The 22,702-nt window shown below is 42.7% G+C and overlaps 1 protein-coding gene across 2 annotated transcripts in view; it reads left to right on the forward strand.

Annotated features, from left to right (window-relative positions):
- Positions 1-22,702, forward strand: part of USP49 (ubiquitin specific peptidase 49) — a 115,257-nt gene that overhangs the window by 39,880 nt on the left and 52,675 nt on the right. The window lies entirely within an intron of this gene.

Below are 22,702 nucleotides of genomic sequence, written 5' to 3' on the forward strand. Positions count from 1 at the left end.
ATAATAATTATCGGCCGGGCGCAGTGGCTCATGCCTGTAATCCTAGCACTTTGGGAGGCTGAGGCAGGTGGATCACAAGGGAGACCATCCTGGCCAACAGGGTGAAATCATGTCTCTACTAAAATATAAAAAAAATTAACCGGGCGTGGTGGTGCATGCCTGTTGCCCCAGCTACTCAGGAGGCTGAGGCAGGGGAATCACTTGAACTCGGGAAGTGGAGTTTGCAGTGAGCCGAGATCCCACCACTGCACTCCAGCCTGGTAACAGAGCAAGACTCCATCTCAAAAAACAAACAAACAAAAAACTACAATAATTTTCAAGCATATAAAAATTGATAGTAATTTCTTAATAGTGTCGAATATCTAGTAGTGTTCAAATTTCCTCATTTATCTCATTTTAAAAATCGTTTGCTGATTTGAATTAGGATCCCACTAAAGTTCAAATGTTGCAATTAGTTGATTCTTTTCCTCTCTCTCAACTGCCTCACCTCCTCTCTCTCTCTCTCTCTCTCTCTCTCTCTCTCTCTCTCTCGTCCCCCTCCCCTCCACCTCCCTCTCCCCCCCACCTCCCTCCCTCCCTCCTGGCAAGCTGTATGTTAAAGAAACTAAGTCATTGGTCTTGTAGAGTTCCCTTCAGTCTGAATATTGGTGACTGTATCCCAGTGGTATCAGATACACTGGTGGAAGAAATACTTGTTAAGTGTGTATATTTCCATCAGGAGATACCTAATATCTGGATGTCTCTCTTTTTTCTTTTTGCTGAGTAGCCATTGATGGTCATTGCCTAGTCCACTAATTCGTAACAGTCTTCTATAAAAGGGACCATTAGCTAGTGGCTCTTGCCAATATATTAAGTATTCTAGGATATACAACATTTAGACACAGGTTACACACTTTCTTTTTATATTGTCTGCAACTATTTCCATTGGTATTCTAGTTTATTTTAGGACCCTTTCATCATGGTTTAAAGTATTCTTTTTGATCAGAAAGGTTGTCTTATTTTTTGAACTCTAATTTAAAAATTACTTTAGCTTTCTCAGTTTTTATCAGAATATTTTTTCAGCTCTGTGTGTAAAAAAATCTTAGACATAGCAATTAATAATTTGCCAAAGAGGACACTGAAGTAGAACGTTATTTGTTTATTCATTCGGTCTTTAATTCAACAAAATTTATTAGGTACCTGCTCTGTTCTCGGCATCATGTCTTCTTCAGGTTTGTTATAGTTGGGACACAGTCAAGCGGATAGAAAATTACAGTGCAGCATAGTAGATGCTGAATAAGGGAAAGTACACACATGTGCTCGGAGAGCACTTAGAGGATACGCTTAACCCAGCCTTGGAGGGTAGTGGAAGGTTTCTTGGAGGAAGGAGTGACTATACTAAGATGTGATGGATAAGTAAGAGTCAGGCTAAGGAAGGAATGGATAGCCAGGGGAATGATGAAAATGTTCTAGGGAAGGGAGCAGCTTATGGGAAGACCCAGAAGTAAGAGAGAATAGTTACTCTGGGGAACTTAAAATGCTTTAGAACAACTGGAGCATAGTCATGGGGTAGAGGAAGAGGGATGAGCTAGAGAGGTATGCAGGATCAGACTATGAAAGACAAGCCATGTTGAGGAGTTTGGACTTTCTCCCCAAGACAGTGAGAATGACATATTTGAGTTTTAGGCTGAATGCAGGAAGACCCATTAAAAGGCAGTTACACTAATGTGGGCTAGAACTGATGATAGTTTAAATTAGAATAGAGGCAATGGATGTGGAGGTAGTTTTATTCATTCCTTCAGAAAATAAGTACTAAGCATCTTTTTTCTGCTAGGTGCTGTTCCAAGTGCTTGAGATATAGCTGTGACCCAGATAGAACTCTCTGCCCTCATGGAGCTTATAGTCTAGTGGGGGAGAAAGACTATACATAAGTAAATACATACTATGCTTAGATAGCGATAATTGCTAGGGAGGAAAACAAATTGGGAAAAGGAATGAGAGTGTTAAGTGGGGAATTTTATAATAGAGTGACCAAGGAAGGTGTTACTGAGAAGGAAACATCTAAGCACACATCTGAATGAAGTGAGGATGCAAGCCATGTAGATATCTGAGGGAAGAGCATTCTAGGCAGAAAAAAACCAGAATTGCACAGGTCTGAGATGAGAGATTGCCTGGTGTGTTGGAAGAACAGTGAGGAGGCCAATGTGGCTCGTGGGGAGTAAGTGAGAGGAAGAATAATGAGATCAGAGAGAAAAAGGGATCTGAGCATGTAGGGTCTGATTGGTCATTATAAAGATATGATGGAGAGAAATAGTCAAAGCTCATAAGGAAGAATCAATAGGATTTGGGAATTGATGGGATATGGGAAGCGGTGAAGGAGGAAGGAATCTTGAGATAGGGAACTATCACTAAGATAAGGAACACAGTGCTCTCATAATATGAACGCTGTGACTTAATTTAAAAGAATAAAGCAGCTGGAGCAGGCAAGCATAGATACCTATTATTGTGTAAATCTCTCTTTTATGACAACCTTGGGGAAGAGGTAATATTTATTATACCCATTATGATGAGGGGGAAGTCTCTCATCTTAGAATTGGTTTTCCTTTGGTTTTGGTAGATCGCTAGTTAGGGACCGACTTTGTTCAGCAGCCAGGAAGATGCCTGAATGATGGGGCAGCAATGCTAAGCTAAATATGGATGGAGCCCTTAGGATACTGAAAAGTGCTCCCTGATACACAGCGCCACATGCTACACACACACACACACACACCCCATTTGCATTTTGTCTGTATCTTCAGTCTTTAAGATATCTGCTAAATCCCTGGTTGACATTATCATAGTTGAATAGTATAGCAGCTGCTCTACTGAGAGAGAAGTCATTTTGACTGTGTCTGTACTAAATGTGGCTTCAGGAGATTCATCCATCCATTAATCCTCACTTACTGATGAACTTTTTAAGTATGCATGTAATGCCTGTGTTACAGAGATAACAATAACAGGCTCATTATCCCAGGTCTTAAGGACTTCAGAGTCTAATCAGGTAGATAAAGGAAAACAGGAATTATAGTTAGGCATTCCATAATCTTGGGTGTGAAGAAGGTATCAGAATACCAAGGAGGAGTTCCTCATATTCTGGATGAGGTTAGGCAAACTATTTTTTTGAGACTGGGTCTTATTCTATTGCCCAGGCTAAAGTGCAGTGGCTGCAACCTCTGCCACCTGGGCTCAAGTGATCCTCCTGCCTCAGCCTCCCGAGGAGCTGGGACTATGAGCATGCGCCACTATGCCCGGCTAATTTTTGTATCTTTTTTGTAGAGATGGGGTTTTGCCATGTTGCCCAGGCTGGTCTTGAACTCCTGAGCGCAAGCGATGCACCTGCCTCGGCCTCCCAAAGTGCTGGGATTATAGGCTTGAGCCACCGTGCCTAGATGAGATCTTTCTATAGTAAGATACAAAGAGGGTTAAAAGGAGATAACGTGCTGAAAGGAGATAACATGCTCAATACAAATTTTATTAAGCTTTTTGTGTGTTTTCTCTTTACTTCCAGTTTTATTTTTTAGGTAGATGAGTAAATATGCCTCAAGGCCAACTGTCACTTTAGCACTAAGATAAATAAATGGTTGAAGAATGCAGATGTTGATAGCCACACTTTATCCTTTGTAGTTGAAGATGACAGCCACTGACCAGCAGTTGCCGTCTAGCCAGCAGATCCCTACCAGTTGCACACACTGGTCCTTGGTTTGTAGCTGGAAACTCCATGAACAATAGTCTTCCCTTATCCTCAGGGGAAACATTTCCAAAACTCCCAGTGGATGCCTGTTTCAGTACCATGGTATCCAGCACCACGGACAGTACCGAACCCTATATATACCATGTTTTTCCTATATATACATACCTATAAAGCTTAATTTATAAATTAAGCACAGTAAGAGATTAACAACAACAATAATAGAACAACTATAACAATATGCTGTGACAAAAGTTTTGTGAATGTGGTTTCTTTCTCTCAAAATATCTTACTGTACTTGTACTCATGTATTTTCGGACCACAGGTAACTGAAACCTCAGAAAGCAAAACTGTGGATAAGGGAGGAGTCTGCATTGAGTTTGGCACAGTTTGCACTTGGCATCCTGTCTTCAGAAATAAATATATCAAGTGCTTGTCAATGCCCCCTAGGCTTATCTGCCTCTGTGATTTCTCTGAGTCCCCAGTGGTGCTGTGTCATTTGAAGTTGCATGTTAGCATGTCTTTAGAGTGTTTCTTTTGCAAATTCTGCATATCTTTGTTCAACTTATCACACAGCAGCTATTTGGGAATGCAAAGCAAAGGGAAAAAAGTATGTTTGAGAGAGCGCTGATTAATATTACAAGAGCTTATTAATATTACAAGTTTTTATTTATTTATTTACTTTTTTTTTTTGAGATGGAGTCTCACTCTGTAGCCCAGGCTGGAGTGCAGTGGCACGATCTCGGCTCACTGCAATCTCCGCCTCCCGGGTTTAAGTGATCCTCCTGCCTCAGCCCCCCGAGTAGCTGGGATTACAGGTATGCACCACGACGCTTGGCTAATTTTTGTATTTTTAGTAGAGACAGGGTTTCACCATGTTGGCCAGGCTGGTCTCAAACTCCTGACCTCATGTGATCCACCTGCCTTGGCCTCCCAAAGTGCTGGGATTACAGGCACGAGTCACGGTGCCTGGCCTAATATTGCAAGTTTTTTTTTTTTTTTTTTTTTTTTGAGACGGAGTCTCGCTCTGTCGCCCAGTCTGGAGTGCAGTGGCCGGATCTCAGCTCACTGCAAGCTCCACCTCCTGGGTTACGCCATTCTCCTGCCTCAGCCTCCCGAGTAGCTGGGACTACAGGCGCCCGCCACGTCGCCCGGCTAGTATTTTTTTGTATTTTTTTAGTAGAGACGGGGTTTCACCGTGTTAGCCAGGATGGTCTCGATCTCCCGACCTCGTGATCCGCCCGTCTCGGCCTCCCAAAGTGCTGGGATTACAGGCTTGAGCCACCGCGCCCGGCCACAAGTTTTTAAAGCCTTAAGTGTGTCAAGTTTCCAGTTGTGTGAGTGAAAAAGGGGTCTGAAAAAAGGTAGTTTTAAATAATAAACCTATAGCATGAAAATGACGGGATCCGATTGTGTGGCAGTAAACAGGTTTTATAAGTGACAGCTTAAAATTTTATTCCTTAACCATTTTGCAGAGTGCTAAGGGTCAAAAATAATAAAAATACTTGTCTTTTGTTTGTCTGTCTGGTTTTTTTGAGAGAGAGGCTCACTCTGTTGCCCAGGCTGGAGTGCAGTGGCGTGATCACGGCTCATTGCAACCTCCGCCTCCCGGGTTCAAGTGATTCTTGTGCCTCAACCTCCCAGATAGCTGGGATTACAGGTATGTACCACCACTCCTGGCTAATTTTTGTATTTTTAGTTAGATAGGATGTCACCATGTTGGTCAGGCAGGTCTCGAACTCCTGACCTCAGTTGAACTGCCTGCCTTGGCCTCCCAAAGTGCTGGGATTACAGGCATGAGCCACCGTGCCTGGCCAATAAAAGTACTTTTAATGAAGAAACAGTACTATGCCCCTCCCCCCAACCACAAAAAAAAAGTCTCTGTAGCAGAAGAGCTCAACATCAGTGCGGTTATTACCTTGAGAAGCTCTTCCCTAGAAAATTATGACATTTACAATCATAGAATTATAAGATTAAAAGGCTCTCCTGCCAGGCACAATGGCTCACACCTGTAATCCCAGCACTTTGGGAGGCCGAGGTGGGCGGATCATTTGAGGTCAGAAGTTTGAGACCAGCCTGACCAACATGGCGAAACCCCATCTCTACCAAAAAATACAAAAATTGGCTGGGCGTGTTGGTACCCATCTGTAATCCCAGCTACTCAGGAGGCTGAGGCAAGAGAATCACTTGAACCTGGTAGGTGGAGGTGCCAGTGAGCTGAGATCACACTAGTGCTTTCCAGCTTGGGCAAAAAAGTGAGACCCTGTCTGAAAATATAAATAAATAAAAGGCTCTCCAAGGCTTTGTTCTAAGGATTTGATTTAAAACATTGTTTCTCAGATGTTTTGCTTTAATGGATCTTTAAAATACACACGTGTGTGTACACACACACGCACACACATATACACCAACCTAAACTAACATCTGCTATCATCAACATACAAGAAAGAATATTTTAACACCAAGAACATTGGAGACATATAATCTCTTTATAAAGAAACCAGTGTTTCCCAAGAACAAAATAGACAGGAATCTTACCCTGGTGAGTGAAATTATTAGTCTGAAGATTAGTGGTTGGGGAACTCATTCATCTCAACTGGTATGTTTAGATCCTATTTTGGGTTAGGATAAATTACCTTGGGATAGAATGAACTCGCAAGTGATATTATCATATTAGTTGGAAGTATATTCAGGGGAATCTTAGTTGAATTGTAGTTTATGCTGCTGCTGCTGCTTTGTTTTATTTTTGAGACAGAGTCTCGCTCTGTTGCCCAGGCTGGAGTGCAGTGGCAGGAACTTGACTCACTGCAACCTCCACCTCCTGGGTTCAAGCAATTCTCCTGCCTCAGCCTCCTGGGTAGCTGGGACTACAGGTGTGCACCACCACAGCGAGCTAGTTTTTGTATTTTTAGTAGAGGTGGGATTTTACCATCTTGGCTAGGCTGGTCTTGAACTCCTGACCTCAGGTGATCCACCTGCCTCGGCCTCCCGAAGTGCTGGGATTACAGGCATGAGCCACTCTGCCTGACCCACCCTGCTTCTTTTTTTTTTTTTTGAGATGAAGTCTCGCTCTTCTTGCCTAGGCTGGAGTGCAATGGCGTGATCTTGGCTCACGGCAACCTCCGCCTCCCGGGTTCAAGCAATTCTCCTGCCCCAGCCTCCCAAGTAGCTGAGAATACAGGCATGCACCACCTTGCCTGGCTAATTTTGTATTTTTTTTTTTTTTAGTAGAAATGAGGTTTCTCCATGTTGGTCAGGCTGGTCTTGAATTCCCAACCTCAGGTGATCTGCTCGCTTTGGCCTCCCAGAGTGCTGGGATTACAGGCGTGAGCCCACCGTGCCTGGTCTACCCTGCTTCTTAGTAAGACTTTTAGTGTTTGCCTTGGCACCTTGAGATGGCCTTACCTATCCAGGTTCTTTGTACTTATTTCTCATCTTCTATATGAGATTGTAAACTCTGGGGTCAGAGATCTTATATTGGACAAATGTTTTAGTGCTTATATTTTTGTATGTGTGGTAAAAAAACATAAAATTTACCATCTTAAACCCTTCATTTTCAAGAGTAGAGTTCACTAGTATTTAGTATATTTGCATTGTTGTGAAACACTTCTAAAGTTTTTCATTTTGCAACAGTTTTTCATTTTGTAAATCTGAAACTCTATACTCATTAAAAAACTCTCCATCCTCTTCCCCAGTCCCTGGCAACCACCATTCTACTTTGTCTCTATGAATTTGACTTCTTTAGATATCTCATATAAATGGAATCATACAGTATTTGTCTTTTTCCGATGGACATATTTCATTTTGCCTAAAGTCCATAAGGCTCATTTATGTTGTAGCTTGTGTCAAAATTCTTTCCCCCCTCTTTTTTTTTGAGACGGAGTTTCGCTCTTATTGCCCAGGTTGGAGTGCAATGGCGCCATCTCGGCTCACTGCAACTTCCACTTTCTGGGTTCAAGCAATTCTCCTGCCTCAGCCTCCTGAGTAACTGGGATTACAGGTGTATGCCACCACCCCCAGCTAATTTTTGTGTTTTTAGTAGAGATGGAGTTTCTCCATGTTAGGCTGGTCTTGAACTCCTGACCTCAGATGATCCATCTGCCTCGGCCTCCCAAAGTGCTAGGATTACAGGTGTGAGCCACCGTGCCTGGCCAGAATTCTTTCATTTTTAAGGCTGAATAATATTCTATCTCATGTGTATACCACATTTTGCTTATCTGTTCATCCATTGATGGACATTTTGGTTGCCTCCACTTATTGGCTATTTTATGAATAGTGCTGCTATGAACATTGGTGTGCAAATACCAATACCTCAGGGTCTCTTGAAATTTCATATGAGTTTTAGAATTAATTTTTCTATTTCTGAAAAATGCTGCTGGGATTTTGATAGGACTTGCATCGAATCTGTAGATTGCTTTTGGTAGGATTAACATTTTAACAATACCAAGTCTTCCAATCCAGGAACATGGATGTCTTTCCATTTGTTTGTGTCTTTAACTTCTTTCCACAGTGTTTTATAGTCTTCAGCGTCCAAGTCTTTCACTTGCTCAGTTAGTTTTATTCCCAAGTGTATTTTATACTGTTATTAATGAGATTTTTAAATTTTTCCTTTTGAATTGTTCATTGTTAGTGTATATAAATGCAACAGATTTTTGCATATTGATTTTGAATCCTGCAACTTTGCTGACTTTGTCTATTTTAACAATTTTTTTGCAAACTCTTTAGGATTTTCTTTTTGTTTCCTTTTTTTTTTTTTTTTGAGACGGAGTTTCACTCTCGTTGCCCAAGCTGGAGTGCAGGGGCACGATCTCATCTCACTGCAACCTCTGCCTCCCAGGTTCAAGTGATTCTCCTGCCTCAGCCTCCCAAGTAGCTTGGATTACAGGCGTGCACCACCACACCCAGCTAATTTTGTATTTTTAGTAGAGATGGGGTTTTACCATGTTGGTCAGGCTGGTCTTGAACTCCTGACCTCAGGTGATCTGCCCTCCTTGTCCACCCAAAGTGCTGGGATTACAGGTGTGAGCCACCGCGCCCAGCCCAGGATTTTCTTTTCTTTTTTTTTTGAGACAGAGTCTCGCTCTGTCACCCAGGCTGGAGTGCAGTGGCGTGATCTCGGCTCACTGCAAGCTCTGCCCCCCGGGTTCACGCCATTCTCTTGCCTCAGCCTCCCAAGTAGCTGGGACTACAGATGCCCGCCACCACGCCCGGATGATTTTTTGTATTTTTAGTAGAGAAGGGGTTTCACCATGTTAGCCAGGATGGTCTCAATCTCCTGACCTCATGATCCGCCCGCCTCGGCCTCCCAAAGTGCTGGGATTACAGGCGTGAGCCACCGCGCCCGGCCTAGGATTTTCTATATATTAGATCATGTTATCTGAAAACAGATAAATTTACTTCTTTTTTTTTTTTTTTTTTTGAGACGAATCTCTGTCGCCCAGGCTGGAGTACAGTGACGCGATCTTGGCTCACTGCAACCTCCACTTCCTGGGTTCGAGCAATTCTCTGCTTCAGCCTCCCGAGTGGCTGGGATTATAGGTGCCCGCCACCACGCCCAGCTAATTTTTTTGTATTTTTAGTAGTGACGGGGTTTCACTATCTTGGCCAGGCTGGTCTTGAACTCCTGACCTCGTGATCCACCTGCCTTGGCCTCCCAAAGTGCTGGGATTACAGGCATGAGCCACTGTGCCTAGCCCAGATAAATTTTCTTCTTTTCCAATTTTCCTAATTGCACTAACTAGAACTTTTAACATTATGTTGAATAGAAGAAGTGAGGGTGTGCATGCTTGGCTTGTTCCTGATCTTAGAGAAAAGGCTTTTAGTCTTTCACCACTGAGTATGATATTATCTGTGAGGGTTTCATACATGGTCTTTATGATTTTAAGGCAGTTTCCTTCTATTTATAATTTGTTTGATGTTTTATCATAAAAGGGTGTTGTGTTGAATCTTGTCCAATGCCTTTTTTGCATCGAGATGGTCATCTTTTTGTCCTTATTCTGTTAAAGTGATGTGTTACATTGATTGATATTCGTATGTTGAATGATACTTGCATTCCAGAAATGAGTCCTACTTATTGATGGTATGTAATTCTTTTAACATGCTACTGAATTTTCCAGTATTTTGTTGAGGGTTTTTGCCTCAATACTCACAAAGAATATTCATCTGTAGTTATCTTTTCTTGTAATGTCTGTGTCTGGTTTAGTGTCAGGGTAATGCTGGCATCATAGAATGAGCTGGGAAGTGTTCCCTCTCCTCAGTTTTTGGAAGAGTTTGAGAAAACTTGGCATTCATTATTTTTTAATGTTTGGTAGAATTCTCCAGTGAAGCCATCTGGTCCTGGGCTTTTCTTTGTTGGAAGGTTTTTGGTTACTGATTTAATCTCCTTACTTATTGTTTTTTTTTCAGCTTTTCTATTTCTACATGATACAGTCTTGGTAAGTTGTGTGTTTCTAAGAATTTATCCGTGGCCGGGCGTGCTGACTCACACCTGTAATCCCAGCACTTTGGGAGGTCGAGGTGGGCGGATCAGGAGGTCAAGAGATCGATACCAGCCTGGCCAACATGGTGAAACCCTATCTCTATTAAAAATACAAAAATTAGCTGGGCATGGTGGTGCATCTGTAGTCCCAGCTACTTGGGAGGCTGAGACATAAGAATTGCTGAAACCCAGGAGGCGGAGGTTGCAGTGAACTGAGATGGCACTACTGCACTCCAACCTGGCCAACCTGGCAACTGAGTGAGACTCTGTCTCAAAAAAAAAAAAAAAAAAAAGAAAGAAAGAAAGAAAGAATTTATCCATTTCTTCTAGGTTATCCAGTTTGTTGGTGTGCATTTGTTTATAGTAGTCTCTTATAATCCTTTTTATTTCTGTGACATCAGTTATAATTTCCCCTTTCATTTCTGATTTTATTTTATATTATTTACTTATGTATTTTTTTTTCTTTAAGGTTGAGTCTCACTCTGTTGCCCAGGCTGGAATGTAGTGGCATGATCTCAGCTCACTGCAACCTCCGCCTCCCAGCTTCAAGCGATTCTTCCTGCGTCAGCCTCCTGCGTCAGCCTGTAGACAGCTGGGACTACAGGCGTGTGCCACCTTGTCTGGTTAAGTTCTCTATTTTTAGTAGAGATGGGGTTTCACCATGTTGGCCAGGCTGGTCTTGAACTCCTGACCTCAGGTCATCTGCCCACCTCAGCCTCCCAAAGTGCTGAGATTACAGGCATGAGCCACCATGCCTGGACCTTTCTTCTTTTTAATGTATGCTTTTACAACTATAAATTGACCTCTTAACACTGCTTTTCCTGTATTCCATAAGTTTTGATATGTTTTCCTTTTTATTTGTCTCAAGGTATTTTCTAACTTCTCTTTTGACTTGTTTGATCCTGTGGCTGTTTAAGAGTGGATTGTTTAATTTTCACATATTTGTGGATTTTCCAGTTTTCCTTGTGCCATTGATTTCTAGTTTCATTTCATTGTCATTAGAAAAGATACTTTGTGCCGGGCGCGGTGGCTCAAGCCTGTAATCCCAGCACTTTGGGAGGCCGAGATGGGTGGATCACGAGGTCAGGAGATCGAGACCATCCTGGCTAACACGGTGAAACCCCGTCTCTACTAAAAAATACAAAAAACTAGCTGGGCGACGTGGCGGACGCCTGTAGTCCCAGCTACTTGGGAGGCTGAGGCAGGAGAATGGCGTAAACCCGGGAGGTGGAGCTTGCAGTGAGCTGAGATCCGGCCACTGCACTCCAGCCTGGGCGACAGAGCAAGACTCTGTCTAAAAAAAAAAAAGAAAAGATACTTTGTGGCTGGGCACAGTGGCTCACGCCTGTAATCCCAGCACTTTGGGAGGTCGAGGCAGGTGGATCATGAGGTCGGGAGATCGAGACCATCTTTGTTTCGAGACCATCTTGGCCCTGGGAGGCAGAGGTTGCAATGAGCTGAGATCACGCTACTGCACTTCAGCCTGGCAACAGAGCAAGACTCAGTCTTTAAAAAAAAAAAAAAGAAAGAAAAAGGAAAGATCCTTTGTGTGATTTTAGTCTTCTTGAATTTGTTAAGATTTGTTTTGTGGCCTAACATTGGTCTGTCTTAGAGAATGTTCCATGTGCACTTGAGAAGAATGTATATTCTACTGTTGTTGGGTAGAGTTCTCTATATATGTCTATTAGGTCCAGTTGGTGTATAATGTTGTTCAGGTCCTCTCTTTCCATGTTGACCTTCTGTCTGGTTGTTCTGTCCATTATTTAAAGTGGAGTTTTGAAATTCTCTAGTATAACTGTGTTGCTCTTTTACCTTTCAATTCTAAGTTTTTATTTCATATATTTAGGAGCTCTGGTGTTTGGTGCATAAATATTTATTATTGTTATATCTTCCTAGTTTACCCTTTTATCATTATATAATGTCGCTTTTTATCTTTTGTGAGAGTTTTTTATTTAAAATCGGTTTTGTCTGACATTAATATAGCCACTCCTGCTCTCTTCTGGTTACCATTTGCATGGAATATCTTTTTCCAAACTTTTCCTTTCAATCTATGTGTCCTTAGATCTAAAGTGAGTCTCTTGTAGACAGCATATAGTTGGATCCTTTTTAAACTCCAGTCAATATATGACTTTACATTTAAAGTTAATTACTGGCCCAGCATGGTGGCTCATGCCTGTAATTCCAACACTTTGGGAGGCCAAAACAAGAAGATCGCTTGAGACCAGGAGTTAGAGACCAGCCTTGGCAACACAGAGAAGACCCCATTTCTACAGAAAAAATGTATTTTTTTAATTAGCCAGATGTTGTGGCATGCACCTGTAGTCCCAGCTATCCAGGAGGCTGAGGCAGGATTGCTTGAGCCCAGGAGGTCAAGGCTGCACTGAAACATGATAGTGCCACTGCTCTGTAACCTGGGCAACAGCATGCGAGCCTATCTTAAACAAAACATAAACTACCAATAGGGAGGGAAGGACTTACTATTGCCGTTTTGTTAAATGTTTTTGGTATATTTTGTAGCTTTTTTGTCCTTTTCTTTTTTACTGCCTTTTTTGTGTTTTGTTGATTTTTTTGTAGCAATATATGTTGATTCTCTTCTCATTCCCTATTATATATATTCTATAGATACTTTGTGTTTACTGTTGTAATTACATAAACCATCTTTAAAGTTACAGCATTCTGTTTTAAATTGTTAAAAACTTCATTCACATACAGAAAACTACTTCTTTCAAGTTTCTGCTGAGAAATCTGGTGATTATCTATGGAAACTCCCTTGTATGTGATGAATCACTTTTCTTTTGCTGCTTTGAATATGTTCTCTGCCTTTGACTTTAAATAATTTAATTATAATGTGTCTTTGTGATCCTCTCTGGATTTATCCTTGTTGAAGTCCTTTGAGGTTCTTTAATGTGCATATCCATTTATCTTCTTAGATTTGGGAAGCTTGCAGCTGTTATTTCTTCAAATAAGCTCTCTGCCACTTTGTCTCTCCCTCTTCTCCTTTTGAGTTTTCATAATGTGCATTTCAGAATGTGTTGTCCTGATAGTGCCCTATAAGTTCTTTATGTGCTCTTTGCCAATCTTTTCCTTTTTGCTCCTGTGACTCTACCTTTTTTTTTTTTTTTGACAGAGTCTTGCTCTGTCACCAGGCTGGAGTGCATGGAGTGCAGTAGCGCGATCTTGGCTCACTGCAACCTCTGCCTCCTGGGTTCAAGTGATCCTCCTGCCTCAGCATCCTGAGTAGCTGGGACTACAGGTGCTCACCACCATGCCCAGCTAACTTTTGTATTTTTAGTAGAAATGGGGTTTCACCATGTTGGCCAGGATGGTCTCAATCTCTTGACCTTGTGATCCACCTGCCTCGGCCTCCTAAAGTGCTGGATTACAGATGTGAGCCACCGCACCTGGCTGACTCTACTTTCTTTTGCCTGACTAAACCTGCTGTTGAACCTCTCTAATGAATTTTTCCGTTCAGTTATTGAATTTTTTAAGGTCCCAAATTTCTGTTTGGATCTTTTTCATTGTTTCTCTTTTTATTCATGCATTGTTTCCTTCATTTCATTTAGTTTTGTATCTGTGTTCTAGCTCATTGAGCATCTATAACAGTTATTTTAAATTCTTTGTCATGCAGCCCACAGATCTGCATTTCTTTAGGGCCTGTTTCTGGAGTTATATTTTATTCCTTTAATTCAGCCATATTGCCCTGTTTATTTGTATGCCTTATAATCTCTTGCTGGGCTTTAAGAACCTAAAACAACCATCTCTCCGAGTCTTTGTATAGTGACTTTGCAGAGGAAGACCTTTACCAATTATCCTGGCTGTTGGTTCTAGGCTCGCTCAACCTTTTTCTGACCTCTTGCTCCCCCTGATGTCTGCCTATGGAACTTCAGTGCTAACATCCTGCTCTCCTCTGTTTTCAGTGTCTTCTGTACTCCGGAACCTGTCCATGAGTGCTCACCACTCATATCTCACATGACATGATTCTGAGTCATGTGAGATAGAAACCAGTCTCTCGGGAATCCCCAGACAAGCCAGAATGTTGGACACACAGTCAACTCTTTTGTTTCCAGAAGGAGTAGACCCAGTATAGGGGGGTTTCCTCCAACTTTCTCTGTGCTATATAAGAAAAAGGACATGAAAGGACATGCCAAACACTGTGAAATTTCCTGTCTCTTTTGCCGTAATCTTTTGGTTTTACAGTGGCCTGGTGCTGTAGCTTCTCAGCTCTTCTTCAGAGCTCTCACACAAAGGTATTCTGGTCCATATATTGTTGTTAACACACTAAACACACTCTTGCTCTCTTGACTTTGCTCATATTGTTCCTATCTAGGAAGAGTCTCCACACTGCCTCTCACTCATTCATTTGTTCAGTAAATAATCTGAATATCTATTTGGCATACTGTTGGCTCTGGAAATATAGTGAAAAATGCACAGTACCTGACTTCTCTGTGTCTTTGTTGGGGAAGGATCTGTTGCTTCCTAATCTACCATCTTGTTGATATTACTCCTCTAATGATTTTTATTTTATTTTTATTTTTATGATTTTTTCAGACAGAGTCTCACTCTGTCACCTAGGCTGGAGTGCAGTGGCATGATCTTGGCTCACTGTAACTTCCACCTCCCAGGTTCAAGTGCTTCTCCTGCCTCAGCCTCCCAAGTAGCTGGGATTACAGGTGCGCACCACCATGCCTGGCTACTTTTTATATTTTTAGTAAAGATGGGGTTTCACCATGTTGGCCAGGCTGCTCTCGAACTCCTGACCTCAAGTGATACACCTGCCTTGGCCTCCCAAAGTGCTGAGATTACAGGTGTGAGCCACCATGCCTGGCCATGATTTTTATTTTTAAAACATTTTATTTAGCATTGGAGATATGAGGAAATGGTAGCTGCCCTGAAATAACTTCCTTTTTGGCTGGGAAGACAAGATTTATAAATTAAAACTATCAATATTTGGTAGACTATAGTAAGTGAGGGGTTTGTGCCATAATCCCAAAAGAAACAATCCTGCATGTTAAAATCTCAAAAGATTAAAATCCCCTAAAGTGTAAAATCCCCAAAATTGTAATCTTGAAAGATGAAAATCCTGAAAATGTAATTCTGGAAAAAAAAATTATTTTAAATTATTTAAAATACATTTACTTACTTTTTGTTTATTTTTAGAGACAGGGTCTCACTATGTTGCCAAGGCTGGAATGCAGTGGCTATTCACAGGTGTGATCATAATGCACTACAGCCTCGAACTCCTGGGCTCAAATGAGCCTCCTGACTCTGCCTCCCAAGTAGCTGGGACTACAGGCACACACCACCATGCCCAGCTTATGTACCTTTTTTTTTTTTTGAGATGGAGTTTTGCTCTTGCTGCCCAGGCTGGAGTTCAATGGCGCGATCTTGGCTCACTACAACCTCCACCTCCTGGGTTCAAGCGATTCTCCTGCCTCAGCCTCCCGAGTAGCTGGGATTACAGGCATGCGCCACCACCCCTGGCTAAGTATATATTTTTAGTAGAGACAGTGTTTCTCCATGTTGGTCAGGCTGATCTCGAACTGCAACCTTAGGTGATCTGCCCGCCTTGGCCTCCCAGAGTCCTGGGAGTACATGCGTGAGCCACTGCGCCTGGCCTATTTACATTTTTAAAGGGAACTTATTTGAGAAACATATAAAAACTTAACAGAAAGGCTGAGCACAGTGGGTCACACCTCTAATCCCAGCACTCTGGGAGGCCGGGGCAGGTGGATCACTTGAGGTCAGGAGTTCAAGACCAGTCTGACCAACATGGTGAAACCCCATCTCTACTAAAAAAAATACAAAAATTAGCTGGGCTTGGTGGCATGTGCCTGTAATCCCAGCTACTCAGAAGGCTGAGGCAGGAGAATCGCTTGAAACTGGGAGGCAGAGGTTGCGGTGAGCCAAGATTGTGCCATTGCACTCCAGCTTGGGTGACAGAGCAAGACTCCATCTCAAAAAACAAAACAAAAAACAAAAAAAAAACCCAGAAATCTTCATAAGTTACTTTATGCAATAAAATAGGTAATAATATATTTTTACAAGCATAAACTCACTCAAGTATATTAACAGTAGTTATACGGATATAGCAGTTATGAGCAGATCAACCATATTCGTAAAGAAATAGGTCAAAAAATGAAATTTATAAATACATATCACTGTAGTTGGTAATTGTGTGTACCCAGCTTTATAACTCTTATCTTCTGGAATACCATGATGGATAACGCAAGTCTTTTGATGAAATTGATCAAAACCATCATTGGCCGGGCACAGTGGCTCACGCCTATAATCCCAGCATTTTGGGAGGCCAAGACAGGCGGATCATGAGGTTAGAAGTTTGAGACCAGCCTGGCCAACAGAATGAAACCCCATCTCTACTAAAAATACAAAAAATTAGCTGAGCATGGTGGTGGGTGCCCGTAATCCCAGCTACTTGGGAGACTGAAGAGAATCGCTTGAACCTGGGAGGTGGAGGTTGCAGTGAGCAGAGATGGTGCCCCTCACTCCAGCCTGGGCGACAGTGTGAGACTCTGTCTCAAGAAAAAAAAAAAAAAAAAACCCTGCAACTTATACAGTTGCCTAAAGAGAAAAATTTTTAAACAATCATTTAGAAAATTGTTTGTTTATTTATTTATTTATTTTGAGACAGAGTCTCACTCTGTCGCCCAGGCTGGAGTGCAGTGGCACAATCTCGGCTCACTGCAACCTCCGCCTCCCGAGTTCAAGCGATTCTTGTGCTTCAGCCTCCTAAGAAGCTGGGACTACAGGCGCACACCACCATGCCTGGCTGATTGTATTTGTTTATTTATTTTTTGAGATGGATTTTCGCTCTTGTTGCCCAGGCTGGAGGGCAATGGTGCAACTTTGGCTCACTGCCACCATCGCCTCCCAGGTTCAAGCGATTCTCCTGCCTCAGCCTCCCGAATAGCTGGGATTACAGGCACCTGCCACCAGGCATGGCTAATTTTTGTGTTTTTAGTAGAGACCGGGTTTCACTATGTTTGTCAGGCTGGTCTTGAACTCCTGATCTCAGGTGATCCGCCCGCCTCGGCTTCCCAAAGTGCTGGGATTACAGGCATAAGCTACCACACCCGGCCAATTTTTTGTATTTTTATTAGAGACAGGGTTTTGTCATGTTGCCCAGGCTTGTCTTGAACTCTTGAGCTCAGGCACTCCGCCAGTGGTTCCCAGGAATTAGGGGAAGCATGAGATGAACAAGCAGAGCACAGAGGATTTTTAGGGTAGTGAAAGTATTCTGTACATTACTACAATGGTGGATACATGTCATATGTTTGTCAAAAACCAAAGAATGGGCCATATATATATATATATATATGGTTTTTTTTTTTTTTTTTTTGAGATAGACTTTCCCTCTTGTCACCCAGCCTGGAGTGCACTGGCATGATCTCGGCTCACTGCATCCTCTGCCTCCTGGGTTCAAGTGATTCTCCAGCCTCAGCCTCCTGAGTAGCTGGGATTACAGGCACGCACCACCATGCCCAGCTAATTTTTGTATTTTCAGTAGAGATAGGGTTTCACCATGTTGGCCAGGCTAGTCTTGAACTTCTGACCTCACCACGCGCCTCGGCCTCCCAAAGTGCTGGGCTTATAGGCATGAGCCACCACGCCTGGCCTAATATATTTACATTTTGTAAAAATCTTCCTTATATGTGGGTCTAAGGCCATCATCGGCCTTTCTATGAAGCCTTTCAAAAGTTCCAGTTTGAATAGACTGCTCACCTTTATCTAGTCTCACTTATGTCTCTTCTAGCATTTATCATAGTTTATAGTGTATTTATTACCTGTGTAGTTAACATTTCCCTCAATCCTTGAAGGCAGGGACAAATCTTACCTTTTTTTTTTTTTTGAGATGGAGTCTTGCCCTGTTGCCAGGCTGGAGTGCAGTGGCATGATCTCAGCTCACTGCAACCTCCACCTCCCAGGTTCGAGGGATTCTCCTGCCTCGGCCCCCCAAGTAGCTGGGACTGCAGGTGCATGCCACCACCCCCGGCTAATTTTTGTATTTTCAGTAGAGATGGGATGTCATCATGTTGGCCAGGCTGGTCTCTATCTCTTGACCTCGTGATCCGCCCACCTTGGCCTCCCAAAGTGCTGGGATTACAGGCGTTAGCCACTGCGCCTGGCCATCTTACCCATTTTTATATCCTGCTGCCCACCCCCTCCAGCAACTAGGTCTACACCTAGAAAGATATTATCAAATGTCCCTGCCACATTCCCGCCAGTATCCCTGTCTGTCCCCTCCCAGCCCACACAACTGATGCACAGAAAGGACCTGTCTTTTTTGATGGAGGAGGCTGATGATCTAACACTCTCTTCTGACATCCTAGCTTGAACGCTGTTCCATCTCTTCCTCCCACAGAACAGGACTCAAAGGGCAGGGCATTTTCTCTGGAAGGACCCATGTCATAATGCACCTTTGTATAAAGCAGCAACCTTTGCACCGTCTCCAGTTAGTACTTTCGGAGGAATTAGTTTATCAGATTAACTAGTTGACACCTTAACAGGCATGCAGAATCTGACTCAGGAACACAGACTAAAGAGAACTAAGGTGCAGTAGGAAGCAGGTGGCAGAGTGAAGACCTGAGTAGTGGGAAATAGTGTGAGTTCTCTGGGGTAGGCTGGGAGCAAAACCAGCAAGGGGACAAGGGCTGGGTAATGGGTAAATTACAATGGCCTCCTCCTCATTTAAGAGGTTATTACAATAAATTTTGCCCACTTTACCAAACAGTTTAAAGTCAAAGTGGGAGCTCAAAACCAGGAAGGAGCCAGGCACAGTGGCATATGCCTGTGGTGCCAGCTACTCAGGAGGTGAAGGCAAGAGGATCCCTTGAGCCCAGGAGTTTGAGATCAGCCCCAGCAACACAGTGAGACCTCAAAAACAACCCAGTTATGGCATGAGAATCTGGCTGGACGTGCTTCACCACCACCCAGAAGAGCCCCATGGGGATGCAGAGATTAGACCCAACCATCTCTAAGGCCCCTTCCAAAATGGAATTTTAGAATTTCAGGTGACAGCCAGGCACAATGGCCCATGTCTGTAATCCCAGCACTTTGGGAGGCTGAGGCGGGTGGATCACCTGAGGTCAGGAGTTCAAGATCAGCCTGGCCAACATGGCAAAACCCCATCTCTACTTAAAAAAAAAAAAAAAAAGACCGGGCGCGGTGGCTCACGCCTGTAATCCCAGCACTTTGGGAGACCGAAGCGGGTGGATCACGAGGTCAGAAGATCAAGACCATCCTGGCTAACATGGTGAAACCCTGTCTCTACTAAAAAATACAAAAAATTAGCCGGGCATGGTAGTGGTCTCCTGTAGTCCCAGCTACTCAGGAGGCTGAGGCCGGAGAATGGTGTGAACCCAGAAGGCAGAGCTTGCAGTGAGCTGAGATTGTGCCACTGCACTCCAGACTGGGTGACAGAGTGAAGACTCCGTCTCAAAAAAAAAAAATTACCCAGATGTGGTGGCGCTCCTGTAATCCCAGCATTTTGGGAGGCCAAGGCAGGCAGATCACTTGAGGTCAGGAGTACAAGACCAGGCCGGTCAACATGGTAAAACCCCACCTCTACTAAAAATACAAAATAAACTGGATGTGGTGGCATATGGCTATAATCCCAGGTACTCGGGAAGCTGAGGCATGAGAATCACTTGAACCTGGGAGGCAGAGGTTGCAGTAAGCTGAGATCACACCACTGTACTCCAGCCTGGGCGACAGAGCGAGACTCCACCTCAAAACAAAACAAAACAAAAAAGAATTTCAGGTGACCATTTTCTTGTCCTTAATGTGACAATATCCTGTTTTTTTTGTTTTTTTGTTTTTTTTTTTGAGATGAAGTCTTGCTTTTGTCCCCCAGTCTGGACACGATCTCAGCTCACTGCAACCTCCACTTCCCGGGTTCAAGCGATTCTCTTGCCTCAGCCTCCTGAGTAGCTGGAATTACAGGTGGCTGCCACCACCTCGGCTAATTTTTGCATTTTTAATAAAGATGGGGTTTCACCATGTTGGCCAGGCTGGCCTGGAACTCCTGACCTCAAGTGATCTGCCTTCCTCGGCCTCCTAAAGTGCTGGGATTACAGGCGTGAGCCACCATGCCCGGCTGATACCCAAAATTTTATAGCACTTACATCATCATGCCAGTCACTGGTCTATGCATTTTTTTTTTTCAAGACAGAGTTTCGCTCTTGTTGCCCAGGCTGGAGTGCAGTGGCGTGATCTCAGCTCACTGCAACCTCCACCTCCTGGGTTCAAGTGATTCTCCTGGCTCAGCCTCCCAAGTAGCTGGGACTACAGGTGTGAGCCACCACACCCAGCTAAGTATGTGTCTTCTTATCCTACCATGCACATAATTATTTTTGAACCAGTCAGTAATTTTGCTAGTTCTTTTAGGCAAATGTGGCTTTAATTCATTAAAAGCTCCTGGAATTTCATCAGCTGGAAGGAATGCCAGTGCAGACAAGTGATGCATTTTTATTTTTATTTTCTTATTAGAGACACGGTCTTGCTCTGTCACCCAGGCTGGAGTGCAGTGGCACGATCTCAGCTCACTACAACCTCTGCCTCCCAGGTTCAAGTGGTTTTCCTGCCTCAGCCTCCTGAGTAGCTGGGATTACAGGCGGGCACCACCACACGTGGCTAATTTTTGTATTTTTGGTAGAGGCAGGGTTCTGCCATGTTGGCCAGGCTGGTCTTGAACTCCTGACCTCAGGTAATCCACCCTCCTTGACCTCCTGAAGTGCTGGAATTTCAAGCATAAGCCACTGCGCCCAGCCAAATGATGCATTTTTAAACGGAAGTGTTCATTGTTGTTGTATTATGTGACTAATCTACTCATCTGAATTTTCTGCCAAATGCAAGTAAAAACAGGATGGGAATAGTTCCACCTAATATGATACAGGTAACATGCTGCAGCTACCCTGCTTACAATAAAAAATGAACTTCCCCAGAATTCAGCTTTCAGGATTTCAATGTGCTGAATTTTAATCTTCCAGGATTATGATTTTCACGATTTTAGATGTTAGGGATTTTTAGATGTTAGAGATTTTGATCTTTCAGGATTATGGCATTTGAGATTGTGTTTTTAGGAATTATGATTAGCACTGGTATGTGAGCAACCTATAAATGCAATAAGAGCTCAGAGTAGGACTTCATAAGTAGATGGGCCTTCAACCTAGAATCGAAGAAAGAATAAGCTTCTCTGAATGGTAAGCTTCTTGAAGGCAGGAACTTTGTCTTTTTTTTTTTTAACTATAATATTTCTAGGGCCCACAGAATGCCCAATAGATATCCAAATTATTTACTGAACAAATGGATGAGCAGAAGGGAAGTACAAGAGACCCTTCTGGGTTGGGGGGATAGTATGAACAAAGGTGAGAAGTCAAGAGTGTGGTTAGTTTGGAAAGACAGACAATGAGTAATTTAGTTTGTCTACATTGCAAGGAGCCTATGGAGCCTATGGGGCCTATGGAAATATTCAGAAATAGTTGGAGAAGATGACAGGGGCCAGATAGTGAAAAGCTTTTGGTTTTTCTTTATTGAAACAAGGTCTACAAGGTCTTGCTCTGTCACCCAGGCTGAAGCGCAGTGGCAAAATCATAGCTCACTCCAACCTCGACCTCCTTAGCTCAAACAGTCGTCCTGCATAGCTAGGACTACAGGTATACACCACTCTGCCAAGCCAATATTTAATTTTTTTCCAGACTTCATAGTAGCAGAATTTTATTTAATTAAAAATGTGTTTTAAAAATTAGACATTACAAATTCAGAACCCACTATTTCAATTAACTGAAGAAAAATAGGAGGTTGGGCTAAGACTTTGACAAATTATATTGTAAATCCATCCACAGTGTTATAAAATGAAAAGAACAAAAATAACAATAGTTTACACATGTCTTTAAAAAAGCAAGTTTAGAAGAGACCAGATTAAATCAAGCCTAACCTTGTAAATTATAAAAGAAAGAACCTTGAGATTCATCCAGCTGCTCACTTCCTCCTCTCTTTCCCGTTTCTGTGGAGTCAACCACTACTGTTGGTTCTTCAAAACTCCTTATATGTGCCAACTTCTCTAAGAAAACTTTACTGACCCAAGGTCTCGTAAGATACCATTACTGTGTTCTTCCAAAATCTCTATTATAGCACTTCTTATTTTTTTAATGTTAATAATTCATTATACTGATATTTACATTATGGTATTTGCTGAGACAAACTGCAGAAGGTATTGCAGAGTTCTTTTTTTATTTTATTTTATTTCAATAGTTTTTGGGGAACAGATGATTTTTGGTTACATGGATAAGTTCTTTAGTGGCAATTTCTGAGATTTTGGTGCACCCATCACCTGAGCAGTGTACACTGTACCTACTGTGTATTCATTTATCCCTTACCCCCTCCCACCCTACCCTCCAAGTCCCCTAAATCCGTTATATCATTCCTATGCCTTTGCATCCTCATAGCTGAGCTCCCACTTATGAGAACATGCAATATTTGATTTTCCATTCCTGAGTTAC

The sequence above is a fragment of the Piliocolobus tephrosceles genome, chromosome 5, assembly GCF_002776525.5.
Source record: "Piliocolobus tephrosceles isolate RC106 chromosome 5, ASM277652v3, whole genome shotgun sequence".
Lineage (NCBI taxonomy): Eukaryota > Metazoa > Chordata > Mammalia > Primates > Cercopithecidae > Piliocolobus > Piliocolobus tephrosceles.